The sequence below is a fragment of the Bos javanicus genome, chromosome 13, assembly GCF_032452875.1.
Source record: "Bos javanicus breed banteng chromosome 13, ARS-OSU_banteng_1.0, whole genome shotgun sequence".
NCBI lineage: Eukaryota > Metazoa > Chordata > Mammalia > Artiodactyla > Bovidae > Bos > Bos javanicus.
In genome coordinates this window covers 28,674,548-28,699,674 of record NC_083880.1, presented here as the reverse complement: position 1 = coordinate 28,699,674, position 25,127 = coordinate 28,674,548, and the positions used below count along the sequence as shown (strand labels likewise).

At 43.5% G+C, this 25,127-nt stretch overlaps 1 protein-coding gene across 9 annotated transcripts in view; it reads left to right on the top strand.

The window, feature by feature from the left end:
* The window catches only part of FRMD4A (FERM domain containing 4A), a 749,223-nt gene that overhangs the window by 474,476 nt on the left and 249,620 nt on the right, over positions 1-25,127 (top strand). Inside the window, exon 1 of one of the 9 annotated variants that reach the window (XM_061436074.1) lies at positions 21,056-21,396. The exons of 7 other annotated variants lie outside the window; for them this stretch is intronic. The gene's annotated coding sequence lies outside the window, so the exon portion shown is untranslated. Of the gene's footprint in view, positions 1-21,055; positions 21,397-22,021; positions 22,168-25,127 lie in introns of those variants that run through there. One more of the 9 variants, XM_061436073.1, reaches the window with a different exon arrangement.

Sequence of the window (25,127 nt, the reverse complement as noted above, 5' to 3'; positions counted from 1 at the left end):
ACTGTGGAGGGAGAGTTTTCAGTGGCCTCTTTGATGGTCAGGTGTACATTTGGGGGCAGAATTTCAATCCAGACTTTTAAAAAATTAAGATTTCTAAAGAGATACTCTTCCACTTAATTGCTACTTTTTCATTCATTGGCACTTTTTATTGTATATAAATATACATCATTGTGATATATATTCTACACTCTAAGTCTAGCAATAATGCATTATTCTTTGAGATATATATTCTGCAAGCATATTTCTGAAAGTCTCTAGCTCTAAGTTTTCTTTCCTTCTTGAACCCTTCCTTTCAAACTGTTTATGCTATTGCTGCCCAGAAGTAAAGTGGGGCAGCACACAACTGGAAAAAACAGGAATCGAGTTGCTTATTAACTCATTAGTACAATGACGAATGAGCAGTTTCCTAAGTAAAATGAGCTCCAACTGCAGTGTAAACAAAGTCACCGGCCACTGGCTTATTTAAAAGTCACCACGTTAGAACAGGGATTTCCTTTTTAATCTTTTTTGCTAAGGGACTTTTTTGGGGTTTTTTTCTGCACATCAACCTTATTCACTAATGTTATCTTTTAAACTCACTTATTTAACATGGGTGGGCCTAGAGATTATCATGCTAACCGAAGCAAGTCAGACAGAGAAAAACAAATTATCATGTGATGTTGCTTATATGTGGAATCTTAAAAAAAAAATGGTAGAAATGAAGTTCTTTACAGATGAGAAACAGACTCACAGACATAGAAAACAAACTTATGGTTACCAAAGGGGAAAGTGGGGGAAGAGATAAATTCAGAGTATGGGATTAAGACACATACTAATATATATAACATAGATAAAACAACATGGCCCTACTGTATAGCACAAGGAACCATATTCAATAACTTGTAACAACCTATAATGAAAAAAGAATCTGAAAAAGAATAGATAAATGCATGCAACTGAATCACTCTGCTGTACATGTGAAACCAGCATAACTTTGTAAATGAAGCAATGAAAAAAAGAAAAACACTCCAAATTTTCTCCTGCTTCTATAAGTCAAACTTCAATAGCCTTTTCAGTGAAAGCTGGCAATAAGCTGAAGTTCGTTTTGCTTTGCTTGGAAGTTTTTATTTCCTTTTCATTGTAAAGTAGATATTAACTTTCAGCACCTGTGGCTGATTCGTGACTATGTGTGGCCGGGGCCACCACAGTGTTGTGAAGTGATTGTCCTCTAATTAAAATAAATAAATAATTTTTTTAAAAAATCAACAACTAAATTATCAAACAGTAAAATTTTACAAAAAAACTTAGTGAGAGAGGCAGAGGTTTTCAAAGAATGTCATGTTTTTCTATGTGTACATAGAAACAAATGTGTAATCAATATCTAATATCACAAACTAAATTCTACCTAAATTTTTGTGCACCCCCCACACACATATCTATTGTAATTGCAACCATTTACTAAGCAAGTATGGAAGAAACCAGAGAATACAGTATTTCCTCTTTAGCACCCAATCAAATAGCACTTTGGAAATTAAGAGAAACCTTCTAAATCTAAGACGAAGCCGCCCAAAGCAAGATATCTATAAATGAGCTATAAAGATACTAAGTAGAATGGAACCTGGGAATTAGGGGACATTTGGACTTCCCTGATAGCCCATTTGCTAAATTATCCACCTGCAATGCAGGAGACCCTGGTTTGATTCCTGGGGCAGGAAGATCTGCTGGAGAACGTATAGGCTACCCACTCCAGTATTCTTGGGCTTCCCTTGTGGCTCAGCTGGTAAAGAATCTGCCTGCAATGCAGGAGACCTCGGTTCGATCCCTAGGTTGGGAAGATCCCCTGGAGAAGGGAAAGGCTACCCACTCCAGTATTCTGGCCTGGAGAATTCCATGGACTGTGTAGTCCATTAGGGTCGCAAAGAGTCAGACACAACTGAGTGACTTTCACTATCATTTAAATATGTATTTGAAATCCTTTGTGTGTGTGTTTTGTTTTTACAAAGGCTATTTTGCTTTGTTTTACAATATTCTTTTTTTAATTAACTTTTCTTGGCATATAATTGCTTTACAGTATCATGAACAAATGAATCAGCCATGCGTATACATACATCCCCTTTTGGACTTCCAAACAAAATTGGGTCCTTTGCAAAGACATGGATGGACTTAGAGAGTGGCATACAGAGTGAAATAAGTCAGAAAGAGAAAAATAGATGTCATATAGTAACACACATCTAGAAAAAGAGTACAGATGATCTTATTTGTTTCACAATAGTCTTGATTGAGATCCAAAACTCACACTTAGCATGGTTCCTTTATCACCTGGTCCAGAGCTTTGCCAATAGTAGACATTCTATAAACATCAGTAAAGTGAATGAATAAATGGATGAATAAATGACTCTCAAAGCCTCCTTCCAAAACAATGTTGGTACCCCAGTTGGGGCTAGGATGGGGTCATTGAAACTAGAAATATCATTTGACATGTATTAATTCAACAAGAATTTACTGAGCTTAGTGTGTGTCAGTATCATTCAAGGCTCTGAGATACAACACAGAACAAAGTGGCTAAAATCAATGCCTTCAGGAAATCATCTAATATGGAGAAACAGACAATGGACAAATCATCAAACATATTATGTTAGGAAATGATGAGTACAAAGGAGAAAAACAAATCAGTAATCAGGGAGAGAACCTGCTGTGGGCAATTTTAGAACAAGGATCTCCTTTTTTTTATTTTTTAGAGTTTTATTGGAGTATGGTTGATTTACAATCTTGTGTTAGTTTTGAGTATACAGCAAAGTGAATCAGTTATAAACATACATATATCTACTCTTTTTTAGATTTTTTTCCCATGTAGGTCATAACAGAGTATTAAGTAGAGTCCCTGTGTTATACAGTAGGTCCTAATTAGTTACCTATTTTATATGTAGTAGTGTAAGTATATCAACCCCAATCTCTCAATTTATCCTTCCCTTTCCCTCTTGGTGGACTTCCCTGATGGCTCAGACGGTAAAGCGTCTGCCTACAGTGCGGGAGACCTGGGTTCGATCCCTGGGTCGGGAAGATCCCCTGGAGAAGGAAATGGCAACCCACTCCAGTATTCTTGCCTGGAAAATCCCGTGGACGGAGGAGCTTGGGTGGCTACTGTCCATGGGGTTGCAAAGAGTGGGACACGACTGAGTGACTTCACTACACTTCCCTCCTGGTAACCGTAAGTTTGTTTCCTACATCCATGACTTTGTTTCTATTTTGTAAAATTCTAATAGCAGATGAGTTGATTTCTCCCCACTGGAATACTGTGGACTAAAGTAGTAGCAACCACTTTCCATAAAGTGCTTTATAGTTTACTATGCTGTCTTGTACGTTTTGCTTAATTTATCTCCCTTTTTATTGATGATAAAACTGAGGGTCCGAAGCTGGTTAAACAGTTTTAGCCAGAGCCACACATCCAGTGAGGATGGTGCTGGAGCTGGCTTGGATCTCCTGTCCCATCTGCCTGTGGTATGAGGGGTACATCTCTGTCACTCCTGCCAACTTGGGAACCAAGGAAGCCTGTAATGGTGTGTTTCTGTTCTGCTCAGAGTTGCTGCCTCGTGAAGTTTGATATTTACAGTTTCCGGGTTTGGATTTTTTTTCTTTCCCTAGGGGGAATAAAAGTACAACGTGTGCTTATTACTAAAAAAAATGTTTTGTTCAGAGTATTAAGATACAAAAAAAGAGAGGAATTGGGTAAAGTCAAAGAATTTCCCGACAATCCATCCCATACTTACAAATTTTGAATCAGGCCCTAGCTGCCACAATTGGTGCCACACACATTTGTCATCTGGGCCATCGCCTGACTTGTTATTCATTAAATTCAAGGCACTACTTGGTGATGAGAGTCTTTATCAGATAGTATGACTCTTTCCTGCTATACTGAATTTTTTAAAATTTCATTTATAATTTCAATTAAGTTTTGAGAGCTGAAACTTCAGTAGGCCCACAGAGATGATTCTTTTCCCATTTAGAATTATCCAAGTATAAAATCTCACAGCAAATTTGTCAAACATAGAGCTTTCATTTTAAATCCACTCAACCACTGTTTCAGGAGAGTCCTAAGATCATGGCCTGCTTTTTTTTTTTTTTAATGAAAATGAAGAGAATGTTTTTATTCATCCCCTAAAAGCAAGTGAACAAACAAAAAAAAGCACTAATCAACAAATATTTACTGAAAACCTGGCATCATTTTATTAAAGTGCTGACTCAAAACTAGAGAAAAATATAGATGTGGGAAGCAGATGGAGAGGTTTCAATTCCAGTTTTGTTTCTCATTGAGTAACCTATGCAAGTTAGCCACTAAACCTCAGTTTCTTCTTCTGTAAAGTGGGCATAACACCTGCTTTGAAATGTCATTACAGGAATTAAATGAAACATAGACTGTTACATGTCTGGCACATAGATAGTCAATAAATGGAATTATTACAGGGCTATTGAATGCCAATTATATGCCTGTTGGCCCTTTCCTCCAGGGCAATGAGAACTTGACTTGGGCTGCCGCTGCTGCTGCTAAGTCGCTTCAGTCGTGTCCGACTCTGTGCGACCCCAGAGACGGCAGCCCACCCGTCCCTGTGATTCTCCAGGCAAGAACCCTGGAGTGGGTTGCCATTTCCTTCTCTGATGCATGAAAGTGAAAAGTGAAAGTGAAGTCGCTCAGTCGTGTCCAACTCTTAGCGACCCCATGGACTGCAGCCTACCAGGCTCCTCTGTGCATGGGATTTTCCAGGCAGGAGTACTGGAATACAAGCTCCCAAAGCCAGAGGGGGTGGACAGGGCTAAACCCCAAGAGCAGCCAAAGGAGCAATGAGGTCCATGAGCTGGATGAAAGCAGCCTCAAGAAGTGAGGAACCACTTCTTGAGTGTGTGGTTGAGTTGATAGAACTGAGTCTCTGAAACAGTCTGCAGTGGGGGTGGGGGTGGGGGTGGGGGTAGGGGATGGATAAGATGAAACCTTCTAGAGGATTCCAGGCCAAGCTAGGTCAGGCAGCCTTTGAGGATGAGGAACTCAATAAATGAACAGCAGACTCCTATCTTGGAGGGATCTGCATTTCTAATTGACCTGCAGTCAGCGCCATTCCAGATAGTGTTTACTTCTCAAAGTCCATGCCTTCAGCACTGCTTAAAGTCAGACAACGTTACATTTGTTCTCTGAATACAAATTACTAGTGTTGGGAACCCATAGTGCCTGAGCCAGCCACCCAAATGGAACTCTTCGTTGGTGGTACTTGCTCCCTGACTCCGAGACTCAGAGGGAACTCAGGGTCAGCAGTCCATTTGCCCACCCAGGGAGGGCTTCTCACCTGCAGGATCACAGGTGGTGCCTAGCCCCTGCAGGGACACCCACCCACGGTGTCACAAGGAGGCCGCCCCATCGGTTAGCAGCTCTGAGTTACAAAGTCACAGTAAAGTCTGCACTCTTAAAGCCCCTCTGTCCCCATAGGGATCTAGTTTCCTGTACCACCAGATCTCCCTGAAATCAATTCTCCAGGTAGCTGGCTCCTGCCTTCCCTCACCAGAGCTATTCTTTCAAGGACTAAACATCCCTGTTCCCTTCAATCACTGAAGTTGGCTCTGAAAGCTTTGCATCCCTAATTATGTTCATCTTGACATAGTTAAAATTGCAAGCATTCATCTTAAAATGTAGCCCATGAAATTAAACTCAGTAATTCGCATATGTTCTGAATATATAGGTCCTATAAACCCCTCTGTTAACACTCTGGTTTACTTTGTGTACTAATATTGCACTAGATTTTGAGCCAACCCTGTAACGCTCCAGGTTCCTAATTAAGTGTGTCATCAACAAAATTCAGGATTTTTTTTTTAGTACTGCTTTTTTTCATCCTATGTATATGTAGTTGGTTTGGTTAAAACCATATTTCCTGTTGTTAAGTCCATCATTTTCATAAAGCTTCTCAGACCTTTATGAATTCTGCTTTTTAGCTCTCTTTTAAGTTTTGGTCATTTTGAAAATCTGGTAAGAATTCTTCACAATTTCAACCAAGGGATTACTAAAAATAGTTATAAAGTACATATCTGTACATGAACAAGTTTCTGTGCCACAACCAGGGACCAATAAAACTCTTATTAGACTACAACTGTTATTATTTTGAGTAATATTGAATGCCATTGATTATTGATATTAGTCAATACTATTAATTTAGCATACTGTTGATAATGGTTTTACTGTCAGTACTCATCACAGGCATATTGAATACAGTTACTTAATATTTACTATATCATTTCATTAATTGACATTCTTTGCACATGGTTATTTTATGAGTTATGAACTTGCCCATGGTAAGGGTATACTCCTATTTGTTTTAATTTGTATTTTATTTCAAATTTTTATTTTATATTGGGGCATAGTTGATTAACAATGTTGCTAGTTTCAGGTGTACAACGAAGTGATTCAGTTACACATATACATATATCCTTTTTCAACTTTTTTTCCCATTCAAGTTATTATAGTACATTGAACAGAGTTCCCTGTGTTACACAGTAGGTCCTTGTGGGTTATCTATTTTAAATATAGTAGTGTGTATATGTTAATCCCAAACTCCTAATTTATCCCTCCCCCAGATGTGTTCAGTTGCTAAATCGTGTCTGACTCTTTACAGCCCCATGGACTACAGCACACCAGGCTCCTCTGTCCCCCACTATCTCCCAGAGTTTGTTCAGATTCATGTCGTTGAGTTTGAATAAGCTCTGGGAGTTGGTAAAATGGACAGGGAAGCCTGGCATGCTGCAGTCCATGGGGTCACGAAGAGTCAGACACGACTGAGCGATTGAACTGAACTGAAATGATGTCCACTGAGTCAGTGATGCTATCTAACCATCTCATGCTCGGCTCTCCCTTCTCCTTTGCCTTCAATCTTTCCCAGCATCAGGGTCTTTTCAAATAAGTCAGCTTTTTGTATCAGGTGGTCAAAGTATTGGAACTTCAGCACTCATCCTTCCCATGAATACTCAGGGTTGATTTCCTTTAGGATTGACTGGTTTGATCTCCTTGCAGTCCAGGGGATTCTGAAGAGTCTTCTCCAGCACCATAATTTGAAAGCATCAATTCTTCAGCGTTCAGACTTCTTTATGATCCAACTCTCACATCCATATATGACTACTGGAAAAACCATAGCTTTGACTATACGGACACCAAGACACACTCCTTTTTGAATGTTTTCAGACCTCATGTTACAATTATAGAGTTCAGGAGAGAATTTGTATGAGAAACTTTGTAAAATATTTCACTGAAAGTAAAGTATACCCTGTCGATTAGCCTTAACAAAATGGAAACCAGGACATCTTTACAACAGGGGTGTCCCCTGGTGCCTTCCCCTTCTTGAGCACAGCAGGGGCCACAGCTGAGTCACTTGATAGCTCTTCATCTTGCCCATAGCCATCTTCTCTTTTGCAGGATGCAAATATGCTCCAGGGAGGTAGGGAGGTATTGGGTATACATATGGTCAAGCCTCATCTCACCTTCCAGACTTCTTTACCCACTCATTACACTCGCCTTTCGGAGGCTCTGCCCTCTCTCTCTACAATCCAACTTCCACATGATATACCTCCCTCCTGGCCACAGCCAATCCCATCTCATAAACTATGTACTTACTCACTTATTTGTTTATTGCCTGGCTCCTCCACTAGAATGGCAGCTTCATGAGTGAAGGGACAGGATGGCTGCACCAATTTACATTCCCACCAACAATGTACTGCTGCTGCTACTGCTGCTAAGTTGCTTCAGCCGTGTCCGACGCTGTGCGACCCCATAGACGGCAGCCCACCGGGCCCCGCAGTCCCTGGGATTCTCTAGGCAAGAACACTGGAGTGGGTTGCCATTTCCTCCTCCAATGCATGAAAGTGAAAAGTGAAAGTGAAGTCGCTCAGTCGTGTCCGACTCTTAGCGACCCCATGGACTGCAGCCTACCAGCCTCCTCCGTCCATGGGATTTTCCAGGCAAGAGTAATGTACTAGGGTTCCCTTTAAAGGCTGTAGTTTTGGGGGGGGGGGGTTGGTTGGTTGTTTTTATTTGCATTCCATGAAGAAAACTAACAATTCATCTCTGAGTTTGAAAATTTCAGCCAGCAGTTTCCTCTGGCTGAGGGAAAAGATATGCTCAGGAAGCTATTCTTTTTAAAAGTCAAATTTCCGAGACACTTTTCCTTTTCTTAAAGTTTTCTTAAAAAGACAAATTTTAAAACTACTATATTTTTGCCATGAAACTCCCAGAGGCTTAAAAGTAGAGCATTCTTGATAAATGATGCAGTGGCTACTGGTGCAGGCACAGGGCAAAATGGTGTGATACAGCTGTTTGTCACAGGCGGTGCCCATGTGTATATGATTATTTACTGGTTCCAGTGGCTGTTGGGCTCAATAAGAACCTTCATATATTTTGTTGAAAAAAAATTATGTTATTTGCCATCAGTTCAGTTCACTGAACTGATGTCACTGATGTCGTGTCCAACTCTTTTCAACCCCATGGACTGCAGCATGCCAGGCCTCCCTGTCCATCACCAACTCCTGGAGCTTACTCAAACTCATGTCCATCAAGTTGGCGATGCCATCCAACCATCTCATCCTTTGTTGTCCCCTTCTCCTCCCGCCTTTAATCTTGCCCAGCGTCAGGGTCTTTTCCAATGAGTTAGTTCTTCACATCAGGTGGCCAAAGTATTGGAGCTTCAGCTTCAGCATCAGTCCTTCCAATGAATATTCAAGACTGATTTCCTTTAGGATAGACTGGTTGGATCTCCTTGCAGTCCAAGGGACTCTCAAGAGTCTTCTCCAACACCACAGTTCAAAAGCATCCATTCTTTGGTGCTCAGCTTTCTTTATTGTCCAACTCTCACATCTATACATGACCACTGGAAAAACCATAACTGACTAGATGGACCTTTGTTGGCAGAGTAATGTCTCTGCTTTTTAATATGCTGTCTGGGTTGGTCATAGCTTTTCTTCCAAGGAGCAAGCGTCTTTTAATTTTATGGCTGCAGTTACCATCTGCAGTGATTTTGGAGCCCCCAAAAATAAAGTCTCTCACTGTTTCCATTGTTTCTCCACCTTTTTGCCATGAAGTGATGGAACCAAATGCCATGATCTTAGTTTTCTGAATATTGAGTTTTAAGCCAACTTTTTCACTCTCCTCTTTCACCTTCATCAAGAGGCTCTTTAGTTCTTCACTTTCTGCCATAAGGGTGGTATCATCTGCATATCTGAGGTTATTGATATTTCTCCTGGCAATCTTGATTCCAGCTTGTGCTTCATCCAGTCCAGCATTTCTCATGATGTCCTCTGCATATAAGTTAAATAAGCAGGTGACAATATACAGCCTTGATGTACTCCTTTCCTGATTTGGAACCAGTCTGTTGTTCCACATCCAGTTCTAACTGTTGCTTCTTGACCTGCGTACAGATTTCTCAGGAGGCAGGCCAGGTGGTCTGGTATTCCCATCTCTTGAAGAATTTTCCATGGTTTGTTGTGATCCACACAGTCAAATGCTTTGTCATAGTCAATAAAGCAGATATTTTTCTGGAACTCTCTTGCTTTTTCAATGTTCAGTAGATGTTGGCAATTTGATCTCTGTTTCCTCTGCATTTTCTAAATCCAGCTTGAACATCTGGAAATTCATGGCTCACATACTGTTGAAGCCTGGCATGGAGAATTTTGAGCATTACTTTGCTAGTGTGTGAGATGAGTGCAATTGTGCAGTAGTTTGAGCATTCTCTGGCATTGGCTTCCTTTGGGATTGGAATGAAAACTGACCTTTTCCAGTCCCATGGCCACTGCTGAGTTTTCCAAATTTGCTGGCATATTGAGTGCAGCACTTTCACAGCATCATCTTTTAGGATTTGAAAGAGCTCAATTGGAATTTCATCACCTCCATTAGCTTTGTTCATAGTGATGCTTCCTGAGGCCCACTTGACCTTGCATTCCAGGATGCCTGGATTCAAATCTGCCTTTTTCTGGGTATGAACTTTCAGCAAGTTACTTAATGTTTCTGAGCCTCATTTTCTGGATCTATATAATGGACATTGATAATACCTACTGTTGAAGCAATCCAAGTACAGATTGGAAAAGAATTTCCAGACATGCAGCTTCTCATAAGGGAGTGAGTTTATTAAGAACAAACAGTAGAAATAATGTGGGCACTGCGAGTGCAGTGGGCCAACCTCCTGACAGACCAAGGAGAGTCAACCATTTTTCGTGGGTTAATAACCAAGTTTTATAACCTCAAGACAAAGAAAATTCCTGCTGGAAGGTTGGCAGTAGGTGATTGGTTAGGGTGCCATAGAGTGACTACTGGGGTGGGCATTTTTGCCTAATTTGGGGTCAAGAAGCCTGCTGGCAATGGTCAAGGGGGCTTTTGGCAACAGTTACAAAGGGTCTCAGCCACCTTCAGAGGTGGCCTTGGTTCTGGGCTCTGCTTCTGTGGCCTTGGGGCAAGGCCTCCCACCTGTGGCCTTGGGGCTGGACTCAACACCTACTTGCAGTGTTGCTACAGGAATTAAAGATGATTCACATAATGTTCCTGGTGCCATTCAATAAATAATAGCCATTATTATTATTATTGTCTGATCCCAGTTTAGGTTATAACCATTTCCAAGAGAATTTTCTTTGCAAATAGCACAGAAGGCATCCTCTGAAGATTCTAAAGGTACTTTCCTTTGTCTCTGCTGTATCCACTCTTCTACTGAGAACTCAAGACCAAAACTTCCCTCAAGTATCCTCACCTCGGGCTTCCCTGGCAGCTCAGCTGGTAAAGAATCTGCCTGCAATGTGAGAGACCTAGGTTCTATCCCTGGGTTGGGAAGATCCCTTGGGGAAGGGAATGGCTATCCACTCCACTATTCTGGCCTGGAGCATTTCATGGACTGTTTAGTCCATGGGGTCACAAAGAGTCAGACACGACTGAGTGACTTTCACATCCTCACCTCTGCCTGAGAGCAGCTATTCAGACCACAGTGTTTATTTCTTTATTTTGCACTTTTGAAAGAGTGAGAAAGAGGGTGGAATCCAAGAAAGCACCCTTAAGGGTCTTCCCAAGACCCCATTCAAGAAGAATATAAAAGAATATAAACCAAGGCAGAACCTTGTGTTTTGGAAAGTCAACATCAAAACGGTTTAGAGTTTACTAAGTAGAGACTGAGAGGGGAGATGTAAAAATATCCATTTCAAGATAGAATTTACAGCTGCAGCATTATTAAGTGTTTCATCAGGGCTCCATGAACGCTTTTAGGAATCCTTAGAACACAGTGCAGAAGTTCCGCACTGCCAACAGTGCATACACACTGCACAACTCTCCCTGGCTCATTTATGAGCGACAGAGCTCATTTATAGCTTCAGATTGACTATAATTTAGGCCACTTTTATTAAAACAATTACAGGGAATTGCATATAAACACTGATCAAATGCTGTTTCCTACCATCACAGATGCTTCTTCTGTTTTTTATTAGCTGAACGGATTCACTTAAAAAATCTACTGGATAATGATCATAATGCTTAGCCAAAAAACAGTGATAAAGCAACATTAAATATACTGTATACAGATGAACAAAGTTGGAGGACTTCAAATAAAATAAAACCCAAAAATAAGCACCACCATGATTCCTACCTTGGAGGAAATCCTGAGTGAGGCATGCAGACAAATGCAGAAATGGTTAAAGTGGGTAGAGATATGCATAGGCCATTAAAGAGTAAGAGAGTGTTGTTATCCAGGTGTTTAATATAGAGCAAGAGTGTGTTAACCAGATAGGGAACAGGAGGATGGAAACTACCTCAGAGTGTGTTCCCTGTCATGTCCCAGCCCAACCAGTGCCTATTGGTAAACATATCAAAGATCTTTGACTTTACCCCCAGGTAGGAGAGGAGATTCTTTTTTTCTCTCAGAATGGAACAACATGATCATATTTCATTTTTGATATGGAAGAAACCATTTATAAAGAATTTCCATCAGAATTAAATTCTTTTTTTTTTTTTTAAGGTTCTTTGTGATATGGACCATTTTTCAAGTCTTCATTGAATTTGTTACAACACTGTTTCTGTTTCACGTTTTGGTTTTTTGACCAGGAGGCATGTGGGATCTTAGTTCCCTGACCAGGGATCAAACCTGCACCCCCTGCATTGGAAAGCAAAGTCTTAACCACTGGACTGCCAGGGAAGTCCCAGAATTAAATTCTTAAAACTACAATTCTACACAAAAGAATCTTTATTCCTTCATTAAATTCATCCTTTAATGAATATTTATTGAACATTTGATATGTGCCAGGGACAGTTCTAGGCTTAAGAGAGTCAGCAAAAAAAAAAAAAAAAAGACATAATCCCTCCTCTCCTGGGAAGGACTGATATGAACAAAACACACAAGTAAATAAGTCATATAGTCTGTTAGAAGGTGAGAAGGGCAACCTAGAGGAAAAAAAAAAAAAACAGAGAAGGGATGAGGGTGAAGGGCAGAAGCAGGAGAGTGAGTGAGAGGAGTTACTTTCTTAAGAAAGATGGTCATAGATCATAGTGAGTTTGGCATTTGAAAAACTAAATGACCACTAAGAGAAAGAAAACTTGCTTCCATGTCTCATTACTAGAAAAAAAAAAAAAAGAGAGAGATGGTCAGAAAGTCTCTCTTTAAGAAGGTGACATTTGAGCAGGGACCTGGAAAAGGTTTAGACTTGATTGCACTGATATCTGGGGAGCTGCATTCCAGGCAGCAGGCCATGCAAAGGCCCTGGGACAGACGGAGTTTGAGGGGTCAGAACAACAGTGGGGGGGCAGGGTGCCTGGAGCAAAGCCAAGGCTGCAGTGGCAGAAGAGTGATGCTTGCTGACCAGCCCCATCAACATCCTGGGAACTGATCAGAAATCATAATTCAAACTTATGATTGCCGGGGAGAGGATGGGGAGAAGGGATAGTTAAGGAGTTTGGTACGGACATGTAAACACTGCTATAATTAAAATGGAGAACCAACAAGGACCTACCGTATAGCACTTGGAACTCTGCTCAATGTTGTATGGCAGCCTGGATTGGAGGGGAGTTTGGGAGAGAAAGGCTACATGTATATGTATGGCTGAGTCCCTTCTCTGTTCACCTCAAACTATCACAACATTGTTAACAGGCTATACCCCAATACAAAATAAAAAGTTAAAAAAAATAAATGCAGATTCTTGCATCCTCAACCCAGATCTATGAAGTAGAAACTCTGTTGTGAGGTGGTGGCGGGGGCGGCAGGGGGCAGGGGCGGCAGTGGGGGGGAGGTGGTGGTGGTTCGCTGGAGAAGGTGAGACCCAGGGGATCGGCTTTGACAAGTCTTCCAGGTGATCCCAATGCTGGCTTAAGTCTGAGAACCACTACCTGAGAGCTAGATCCTGAGCCCTCTTTCCCACTATGGTATCTTTTCTGGACAATCTCATCAAGTGCCATAGGTTTAAATGCCCTATGTGTACAGTTCAGTCACTCAGTCATGTCTGACTCTGCAACGCCATGGACTGCAGCACGCCCGGCTTCCCTGTCCATCATCAACTCCCGGAGCTTGCTCAACCTCATGTCCATCGAGTCGGTGATGCCATCCAACCATCTTGTCCTCTGTCATCCCCTTCTCCTCCTGCTTTTAATCTTTCCCAGCATCAGGGTCTTTTCCAATGAGTCAGTTCTTTGCATCAGGTGGCCAAAGTATTGGAGCTTCAGCTTCAGCATCAGTCCTTCCAATGAATATTCAGGACTGATTTCCTTCAGGATTTCCTTCCTCTGTGTACAGGCATTGCCAATTTTTTTCCTTTTCCACCCATATATCTTTTTGAGTTCTAATCTTGCATATCCAATTCCCATCTCAGCAAACAGCCTAACCAACTTCCCGTTTGAATCAGAACCCTAGAAATCTGCTGCACTGAGCCCACTTTATTTATGACGTGAATTATAGCGAATTCTTAGCCATTATAACTCAGGGTAGATCTGATCTATATTTGATGGCAGAAAAAAAGTCATCATATCACAAGTCATCACTTAATGACAGTTTTCAGCCCCATCTCAACTCCAAGAAACTGAGTTACTTTCTCCCCTGGGGCACAGGGGCCTCTGTTCTCTTAAATCCTGGGCCCCTTCCCCCAACACTGGTTCATGGTTCCAATACATTCTTCTTGCTTGCTTGAGAGATTGATGATTGACGTCACCTGCACAAAAGCCTTCTCTATTAGAAGTCTCAACTGAAAGAGAAATACTTGCTGAAAATTTTTTCCGTTCAGTTTCACAAATATTTCTCTTAATGCCCTTTCATAATGCGGTGATGGGCTCACAAATAAATAACAAATACTAAGTTCCTGCTGATAGACACTGTGTTCGGAATAAGGGAAGTAATGCCTCCTAATTTAATACTTGGCCATTGGACAGTGAGTTGAGTGAGGGTCAATAATCTCAACTCTGAACTCAGACCACCTAAGTTTGATATTTGGTTGTTGCTTACTTGTCCTCTGTAGGATCTGAGGTGGGTTATAAACCATCTCTCTGCCTTATTCCTTTCCCTCCAAATGGGGTTAATAATAGCACTGACCCCCCCAGGGTTGTTGAAAAGATTAAATGAGTTGTTGTATGTAAAATGCATAAGCAGTATCTGGCATTAAGTGCCAAGACTTAACTATTGTTAATACATATTTCAGAGCAAATAAACAGAAAGGGTTTGGTGAGAGAGTTAATCTATGTCCTTGAGTGTACTTCTGATGTACACCAATTTTATAATATGCTACTCACTGTGATACAGCTGCTCCCAGGGCTCCAAATGACATTAATTAGCTTGTGATGTTTTGATTGATTCTTGTCTGTGTTTCACAAAGACTTGCCCTGGGTTTTTGCTGCCCTGAGTTGAGGCAATCTAAATCAGGATTCCCAAACAGGAAAAAATAATAAGCAACAATTTCATGTAATGAAAACATAACAAGATTATCAAACATAGCTATTTTAAAATGGCATTGCTATTTTAAAAAAATAATGACATAAAACACAGCTATTAGATGATTTCTTCATCTACCCCAGGGACTGTGGACTTAAGTGCTTGCTGTCAGGCCAGGAGAGGAGATATAATTCTTTCTTTTTGATTGAAGTGGCTCAGAATTGGCCTTTAATTGACCTGGGATAAGAAGAAAAAAGGATTGGGTATAAAAATATAATCAGATTTACTTAAAGCCAGTCAAGGACTTTAACCTGCCCCCAAAGGGGTCTTGCTTTATCCTCAAAATCTGGTGAAAGTGTAGAAAGAAAACATGCCACTTTTGTTCTCCAGAAACATGAATGGAATGTAAAACAATGTCTATTTGGTACAGGTTAGGAACTAATATAACAGTACAAGTACCTCTTCCTAGATGCCTTCCAAGTGTGACTCAATGCATAACTTTTAAAAATTAAGTTTATTCATTTCTGTCTGTGCTGGGTCTTCATTGCGGTGAATAGGGCTTTTCATTGCCACGTGTGGCCTTTTTCTAGTTCTGACGAGTAGGAGCTACTCTCTAGTTGCGGGGTCCAGTCTTCTCATTTCAGTGGCTTCTCTTGTTGCCGGGCACGGGTTCTAGAGGGTGCGGGCTTCAGTGGCCGTGGTGCACATGCTTAGTTGCTCTGCGGCAACTAAGTGATCCAACCAGTTAGCTGCTCTGCAGCAACCAGTGATTGAATCCATGTCCCCTACATTGGCAGGCAGATTCTTAACCAATGGACCGCCAGGGAAGTCCCTCAATCCACAATTAAAAGTGTATATCAAAGTAAGTGCATGGCTCTGCACTGAGATTGCCTGTATATGTCATGTGTATTAGTATGTAATGGTTAAGCTTGGAAGAAAAGAGCTCAGAGTCACAAAAGGATAACTCTGGGTTCAATTGTGAGGAACACAGTCCCTTCAGCTTGTTATTTCACCTTTTAAAACCCCAGGTTCCTCATCTGTAGAAGAGAGAGAAAAATAATTTCCACCTCATAGGACTCTTGTGATGATCAAATTAACGAATGTTTTGGAAAGTTCTTAGCATGGTGCCTGGCACAGGATGTATATACCCAAAATAATGTTAGCTATCAATTGTGGTCAGTTGTATGGTTTTGAAAATATTTGATACCTATTGAATCCATGGTCTTAATAAGGCTAGAGAGAGAAATGATTATTAGGCCGGTTTTTCAAAAATATTTATTAGTCTGTGCTGGGTCTTAGTTGTGGCACACAGGATCTTCGATTTTGTTGTGGCATGTGGAGTCTAGTTCCCTGACCAGTGATGGAAACCAGGCTTCCTGCACTGAGAGTGAGGGGTCTTAGCCATCGGACCACCAGGGAAGTCCCTATCAGACCAGTTTTGTTTTTGTTGTTTTTTCATTTTAGCCATTTATTTATTTATTTTTTCACAGTCTAAATTTTATTTTATTTAACTTACAATGTTGTATTGGTTTTGCCATATATCAAAATGAATCTGTCACAGGTATACATGTGTTCCCCATCCTGAACCCTCCTCCCTCCTCCCTCCCCAACCATCCCTCTGGGTCGTCCCAGTGCACCAGCCCCAAGCATCCAGTATCGTGCATCGAACCTGGACTGGCAACTCGTTTCATATATGATTTTATACATATGTCAATGCCATTCTCCCAAATCATCCCACCCTCTCCCTCTCCCACAGAGTCCAAAAGACTGTTCTATACATCAGTGTCTCTTTTGCTGTCTCGTATACAGGGTTATTGTTACCATCTTTCTAAATTCCATATATATGCGTTAGTATACTGTATTGGTGTTTTTCTTTCTGGCTTACTTCACTCTGTATAATAGGCTCCAGTTTCATCCACCTCATTAGAACTGATTCAAATGTATTCTTTTTAATGGCTGAGTAATACTCCATTGTGTATATATACCACAGCTTTCTTATCCATTCATCAGGCCAGTTTTAAAGGTGAAGAAACGGATACCAAAAAATTAAGAGACTTGTTCAAGGTCACACTGCACCTTCAGAGCAGGATTCTAGGGCTGTTCCATGTTACAGGTTCCTACAGAAGGATTATGCAGCCCTGACTCAGATCCACCCCATGCTGGTGTGTGTCCTCTGCTGGGCAGATACACAAAGGAAAGAGTGGGGCCCATCGTTCTCCACCATCTGTGCTACTCTGGCTAAGATCCAAGCTGAGGCATCTTCTAACTGCTCCATGTATTGCCCTGAGCTTGTTAGGAAAGCTATGACTTCAGATCCCAGAGTTAAGAACCAGGTACTTTCTATTAGTGAAGAGTGTATAATTTTTGCTCTGCAACTTTGGGCATTAAAAAAAAAAAAAGTCATATTAGTTTACTCCTCTAAGCCCAATTAAATCTATGTCCTTTCTCACCAAGGTGGCAGGAATTTACTCATTTTCTCCTCTCCCCCAACTCACATTCGACCTCATGACATAAAAAGGGTCTCTTGTCATTGGTCCAGCAGAGATGCCACTGAAATGCCCAAGGACCTGAGAACGAGGTCCATTTTATATTGTTGTTGTTCAGTCGCTCAGTCGTTTCCGACTCTGCAACCCCATGGACTGTAGCCCACAAGGCTCCTCTGTCCGTGGGATTCTCCAGCAAGAATACTAGAATGGGTTGCCACGCCCTCCTCCAGGGTACCTTCCCAACCCAGGGATTGAACCCAGGTCTCCCACATTGTAGGTGGATTCTTTACCATCTGAGCTACCAGGGAAGCCCAAGAATACTGGGGTGTGTAGCCTATCCCTTCTCCAGGGGATCCTCCCAACCCAGGAATCGAACGGGGGTCTCTTGCATTGCAGGCGGGCTCTTTACCAGCTGAGCTACCAGGGAAGCCTCCATTTTATATTACTCTTATTGATTTGGTGTGTCAGGTCTTAGTTGCGGCACGTGTGATCTTCCTTGTGGTGTGTGGGCTCTCTAGTTGTGGCACGTGGGCTCTAGTAGCTGCAGCATGCCGGCTTAGTTTCCCAGTGGTATGTGCAATCTTAGTTCCCCAACCAGGGATCGAACCTGAGTCCCCTGCATTGGAAGGCAGATTCTTAACCACTTTACCACCAGGGAAGTCCCGTTGAGGTCCATTTTTAAAGCCAAAGATTCCATGCCTAAGATCCTGTGCTGTGCCTAAGACACACCTCCTAGAATTTGCTACCTTTACCAGTGTCCCCATGCTACCCTGGCAGATGAGCAGTGCCCTCTTGAGGCACTCTGCAGACATGCAGTAAGGGTCTTCCCATTTGCTGGTGGCAGCCCTTTCTTCTTCCTGGTGTGCCATTGCCTTTCTCCACCCTTTTCTCCATCCCCTATTTGCAAGCTTCCGAGCACCTCTCCTCTACTGGAGACTTCACCTCCTTTCAACACAAAGCTCCCCAGCTCTGTATGAGAATCCCACGTTATCAGGTCTCAAAATCCTGCTTGCCCTCAGGAAGAACCAAAGGAAAGTATTTCTCCTTCCTTCTGAATCTTCCCCGGTACTGAAAGCAAAACACAAAGGCATATGTCCAGAAACTGGCCTTCCATGTTTCTTTTTTCAGTTTAATGCTTCAAAAAGCATCACATTCGAGCTTAAAATGGCAACATTCTCTATTCTTTCATCACAACCACAGGTTAGGGCTGGCCGACGGACCAACGCTTTGCCAAGGTCCTTTGATTCTTTATGTCTTTGCAAGAAACTGCCTGAATTGTCAGTGTTGGAATTGGCTTCTCTTCGGAAAACAAACCATTATAGAATTCAGACTGGCAAAGCTTGTCATCCATTAACTCCAAGGATCACCGCTGATGAAAGAGAGGATAGATTCCCTTCATATTTTCATTGACCTCCAGATAATTTACCTTAAAATTTTTATCTCATTAATCTAGTTTAACCATGGCCAATTTCTCTCAGTACTTAAGTTCTTCAAATGTAGTTTTTCCTTTTCTAAATTTTTATCCATTCTCAGTTTGGGGTCCAAACACAAAACACTTAGGGGGTAAAGACAGCCTGCATCAGGAACTAGCCCAGGCCTTGGGGTCAGAGTGAGAATAAAACCCATAGAGGCCCTCACATGTACACACTAATATTGCCTGGTCCTGTTCTAAGGTTTTCACATATACTGATTCATTTAATCCTTACAACAACTCATTGAGGTTGGTAGTATTATGAGTCCCACTTCATAGCTGAGAAAACGGAGGCGCAGAGAGGTTAAGACATTTTCCCAAGGTTGCACAGCTATCAGATATGAGAGGCAAGAGCCAAGTCTGGAAGTCTGACATCAGTCTGTGCCTTTAACATGCAGCCGTGAGTACCAACCTTAGTTAAGAAGGAAATAAACAGGCTGATGATACAAAGAGCAGATGGGGAGGTCAATTCCCAAGTGCTGATCAGGGAAGGCTATCTAGGAGGCAGCACTTGAGCTAAAACCTGAAGGATGGCAAGGAGCCAGCAATACAAAGAGTGAGGGGGCAGAGGTGAGCATTCTGGGCAGGAGAAACAAGACACGCAAAAGCCAAGAATAGGAAAGAGCCATTCACGAGCAGAAAAGTGGCCTGGGTGGCAAAACATAGCAAGGGACTTGGAGAATAATAACATGGGATGACGATGGGGTGGATGCTTCAGGAGCAGTGAGAAGCCCGGATGGTTGTAAGCAGAGATATGGCATGATCTGAGTCGCTTCTACAGTCCCTGGCTGCTGGGGGAACAACAGGGCGAGCAAGAACCAGGAACATAGGGGACCTGGAATCGGGCTATGGAATTCAAGCGGAGAGCGGTCTGGTAGCAACAGACAAGGATGCATGGATAAGGAAGGCTTGGTGCTCAGGACTTGTCAGGCCTCTGAAGAAGTGAAGACTTCATTCCTAAGAGCCAGGGAAACCTGGATGGGTTTAAGCAAAGAAGTCCTGTGATCAGATGTGGGTTTCAGCAGAATGACTCTGGGTGGTGTGGGGAATGTGTTTGAGAGACAAGACTGGGATCCAGTCAGGATGCTGCTAGAGACACAATGGTGATAGGTGATACTCACTGACCAGGGCCAGGGGCATGGGTTACTCATGCCACAAAGATTAACCACCCAGCACCAGGCACTGGAACAAGTGAGACAAGAGGCTGGTCTCCAGCAACTTTCCAGAGCTCTTTATGAGGACAGGCTTGGTGATATCTTGACAGTGAAGAACGAACGAAAAGAAGGAGAGGAAAGGTCCTTCTCTCCCTGAGGGGAGAGGAAGGATGCTGTTTTGTAAGATAGGGAACCTGGAAAGAGGTTTTGCCTGTGGGTCAACTTGAGTTCAGGACAAACTGAGAGTTCCAATGGCCACAGTGGAAAGGCAGGAGGTAGATGTAGATGGAACCCCAAGACTCTTCTAAGAATGCAAACTAACAGTTGGGAGAGAAATGTTACCTTTGAACATCTCGTTAATCACCACCTGCTAGGTGTTACAGTCTAAACAAATCAGCACCAGAAACAACCTGCTTCTAAAGAATAACATCCCCCCTAAGGGCTTCAGAACACAAGGAGATGGGTTTCAGTGGCAGCATGAGAACTGGGCTTTGCTTAAGAACAATCCCCAAGGACTTCAGAAGTACAGAAACATCCCTTTCAGCTTCCCATTACTCAGATTCAGACAATCAAGTCCTCCACCCAGGAGCATGGTGATCACCACAGCTTGAGATAAGATGGGTAGGCCTTATCATAGGTGTTAACTTTCCCTCCAACACTATCTGCACAGGCAGTTTACCTTCTGTTGATTGACAGACCTCAAGCTGTCAGATATGTTTCCCAGAGATCTTTAGAGAAGACACAAGCTGTGTCTGGTAACATCAGTTGGAAGACAGGATGTGTGAGATTTCTTTTCATTATAACATAAAGTTTGTAAGTTTTCACTCCTGCCAGTGCCCTGGAAATAATGGTGCCAGTACCCTAGAGTCCCCATCAAACCAGGGTGAAAGGGGAACCAGCCCCTCCCTTGAAGGATGGATAGGTGGATGGATGGATCCTGGGAATTCAAGGGAAGAATGAGTTCTAGAGAAAGATTTTACCTCTGAGACAAGCTGGCTTTTCCACCTTCACTAAGCGGGTGCTCCTGTCTGCTTCTCCCTTTATTTCATCAACCGTGTTTTGACAATTCCTTTAGGAAAAAAGAAAAGAAAACGTGTCTAAGGCAAATTGAGCTCCTGAAGTAATAAACATTTAGACATACAATGTGAATTGAGTTATTGTTCTCGGTCGGGATAGTCTCCCAGTCTGTTTCTCTTTTTTTGAAGAGAGACCGTGTCAGGCCGTCTTCCTCCCCCGGGCTCTGAAGGGGAGTCTCCCCTCCGCAGTAATTGTTGCGAATTCTGACAATAGCCCACGACTAGGTTATCTCACAGGAACTTCCATTTCCAAAGAGTTGAGGGGAGATTAATGCAAGAAAACTGGACTAGATCGAGGGAGAAGAGCCGACCCTTCAGCCAAGTTTAACCAAGGTAGCCTTTTCCTGGGTCTCCCAGGTGGGAGGGGGCCTCTCGCGGTGGGTTTCGGTGAGATTTGCTGGGGACAGAGTCGGGGTCCTCGGGTCCGGAATCCCCGCTCTCCTCCGCACAGCCTCTGCTGTTCGGCGGCTGATTCAGGACCTAACTTTGTCCCGATCGCTTGCGAAGCAGAGAGGGAACCGGGGGCTCGGCCAGCTCGGCGGTACCGGGGACCTCCGGGCTGGGCTGGGGCCGGGCCCGGCCGGGCGCGTTCATTGTCTAGGTGCGGGCGGCGCTCCGGGGCCCTGCGGCGGGCGCGGAAGGCGGCGACGCGCTCCGCCGCGCGGGGACTCGCCGGAGCCAGCCTATCGCCCGGCCTCCCGCCGCCCCGAGCGCGCTCGCCGTGCCCGGGTCCGCCGCGCGGGGCCGCCCAGCATGCGGCGGGCTGGGCGCGGCGGCCCGGGGCTCGGCGCGCGGGCGAGGGGCGGGCCGGCGGTGGTGCGCCCTGGCGCGCGGCCAGGCTCGGCGTGAGCGGCGCGAGCGGGCGATGGGCTGACTGGGGACCCGCTGGGGCGGCGGGGCGGCGGCGGCGGCGGGGGCGGGGGCGCGCCGGGGCCGGCGGGGCGGCTGCGGGCGCCGCACGGCGGAGGCGGAGGCGCCGGGCGCGGATGCCGCCGGGTAGGCCCCGGGCCTGCGCACCCGGGGCGCATGGGACTCCCGTTTCGGTGGATCCGCCGCTGCAAACCTGAAGTTCCTCGGCTCCCCGGGAAGCGCCACGAATAAAAGGTAATGTGTCTTTGTTTCCCGTCCGCGATTGCGGGCAGGCGATAGATTCTGCAGCAGTTCTGGGTCCATGTCTGGCCGGTGAGAGGGGCATGACACTTGTGCTTTACTGAGGACATAGAGCACTGAATGCTGAAGATGTGACATTGTTCCAGTGCACACCCCACGTGCGGACAGACTCTGCTCCCTCCCCCCACACCCACTTTCTTGGGCACCTTGACCTCAGTCAGGCTGGATTAACCCAGGGAGAAAGGAAAGGACGTTGCTGCGGGCAGACCTGGGCGGGATATTTTTTAAAAACTCATTTGTCTGGAAGTGACAGGAATAGTCCTTCTTTCGGGGCAGGCGGCAGGCTGCAGATCGGGTCTGCTAAAATGGACTGCTCGTCACATTCCAAATGGCTGCAGCAAGTTCGATGCAGGGAGACAGCGGGAGGCGGGGAGGAGGGAAGCCCCTTCAGGACGGGGTCATTTAAAAATGACCAAAAGCCGTGCTTCTGTATTGCAAGCAGCTGCCCCAGCGTGGGTGCATAGTGCATTTAGGAAAGGTGAACCGGCCCTGTACTTTGAAAGCTGTGTGCAAGCTGCCCGTGTGTCATCAGGAACTCGGTGCTAACCTCGTTAGCAGAGTAACTGCTCAGTAGATTCGAGAGAATTTCCAAGGGATGGCTATTCTAATAATAGGTTTGGCGGTGGCTTCCTAATAGACACACTCCTTCTGAATGATGCGGCCATGCCCGTCCCCCGGAAACTCTGCTTGCTGCGAAAAGGCTATCCAATGCCAGTAAAGGGCTCCCTGACCCCACCGTGAAAGGAGGAGGTTCTTTCTCCCCTATGAATGGAACATCCCAATAGAGGTTGCTACCGCAGTTGTGGCTTCACTCAGTGTGAATCCTCCCAGCATCTGTGAAAGGGATTCTCAGAACACCTAAGCCAAGCACCAGTTTCTAAATGTGAGCTGTTCAGGGCGGATGGCTTATATTAAGTGTTGGCATAGACTCAGCTGTATTTAGGCCCCTGGTCAGGCTGACTTGATTTTTATTTACCTGAGTGAGTTTTGAACAGCTATTCACATCCCCCTGACACCTCAGCATCTGCAAGTCTGTGGGTTTTTTCTGAAAGCATGGCTGTGATGTTCTGGAGAGCACAAGTCCAAGAGCGAGCCAGGGGCAGGCTTCTGGCTTCATTCATGGAAGCCACCGCTGACCCTGGGGGCACTGTCTCAGGAGTTGGATGCAGAAATCTGTTCCTTATACTAGGTAGAACTTAGCTCCATGTGCCATCTCTTGAATGTGCCACAAAGTGGGGAGTTGGGGAAGACAAACATTTCATTGTTTCTGGTTTTTAAATTGCTTCAAGTTCATTCATATCATTTGGCCCCTTTTGGAGTCTGACTTGGACAAGGTGGGAAGACCAAAAACAAACAGTTCAATCAGTAGACATCTGACTTTGGTTCTTCAAGTGTTCATCTCTTGCAACCAGAGGGCCGGAGGATGAGCCTCTTCTGTTGGCTGAGGGATCCTTTCTGCTGTGAATGAAATCTGGGTGTTTTAAGGAACACCAGGAATGGGGGTCTTGCTGCAAATAGATTTGAATCTCTTTGGTCCGGAAAGGTTGTATGTGCCTGTTAGTCGCCCAATTGTGTCCGACTCTGCGACCAAATGGACTAGCCCACCAGGCTCCTCTGTCAATGGAGTTAAATAGCTGTAATTACTTTATGGGAAGCAATATTTGGACTTGCTTTGAAATCAACACTATTGTCCTGTTAGTGAATACAATGTTGCCTCCAAATAACTTGGAAAAAAGTGATGCTGGATGTGTTGTGGAAGTAACCTTTAGAATAACAACATTAAACTCTTCTTGTGTCGAAAGGGAACAGTGTTGGTTGAAATGAGGATCAGAAAATCCCTCCATCCACTTAAAATTGTTTTATTGAAATACAGGTGATTTGCAATCTTATTAGTTTCAGGTATACAGAAAAGTAATTCAAATATGTGTATACACACACACACACACACACACACATTCTTTTTTAGCTTCTTTTCCGTAATATGTTGTTACAAGATATTGAATATAGTTCCTGGTGCTGTATAGTAGATAACCTAATAGGTTATCAGTTTTAAATGTAGTAGTATGTATATGTTAACCCCAAATTCCTAATTTATTCCTTCCCTGCCTTTCCCCTTTGGTAACCATGTTTGTTTTCTGTTTGCGAGTCTGTTTCTCTTTTGTAAATGAATTCATTTGTACCGTTTTCTTTTTTCAGATTCTGCATATAAGTGATATCATATATTGTGTTTATCTTATTTCACTTAGTATGATAATCTCTGGGTCCATCCATGTTGCTACAAATAGCATTATTTCATCCTTTTTAATAGCTGAGTATTATTCCATTATATATGTGTGTGTGTGTACCACATCTTCTTTATCTTTTCATCTGTCAGTGGACATTTATGTAGCTTCCATGTCTTGGCTATTGTAAACAGTGCTGCTATGAACACTGGGGTGCATGTATCCTTTTGAGCCACATTTTTCTCCAGATACCTACCCAGGAGTGGGATTGCAGGATCATATGGTAGCTCTGTTTTTAGTTTTTTAAGGAACCTCTATACTGTTTTCTATGGTGGCTGTACTGATTTACATTCCCAACAACAGTGTAGGGTAGGAAGAGGGTTCCCTTTTCTACACACCCTCTCCGGCATTTGTTGTCTGTGGACTCTTTAACAATGGCAATTCTGACCAGAATGAGGTAATGCCTCATTGTAGTTTTGATCTGCATTTCTGTAATAATTGGCAGTGTTGAACATCTTTTCATGTGCCTGTTGGCCATCTGTATGTCTTCTTTGGAGAAATGTCTATTTAGATCTTGTGCACATTTTAAAATTTCTCCACCTACTTTTATTCTGACCAAGTGTGATCTGCCACTGCTGTTGCTAGTATTCTTTCTGGCACTTGAGCTAATTT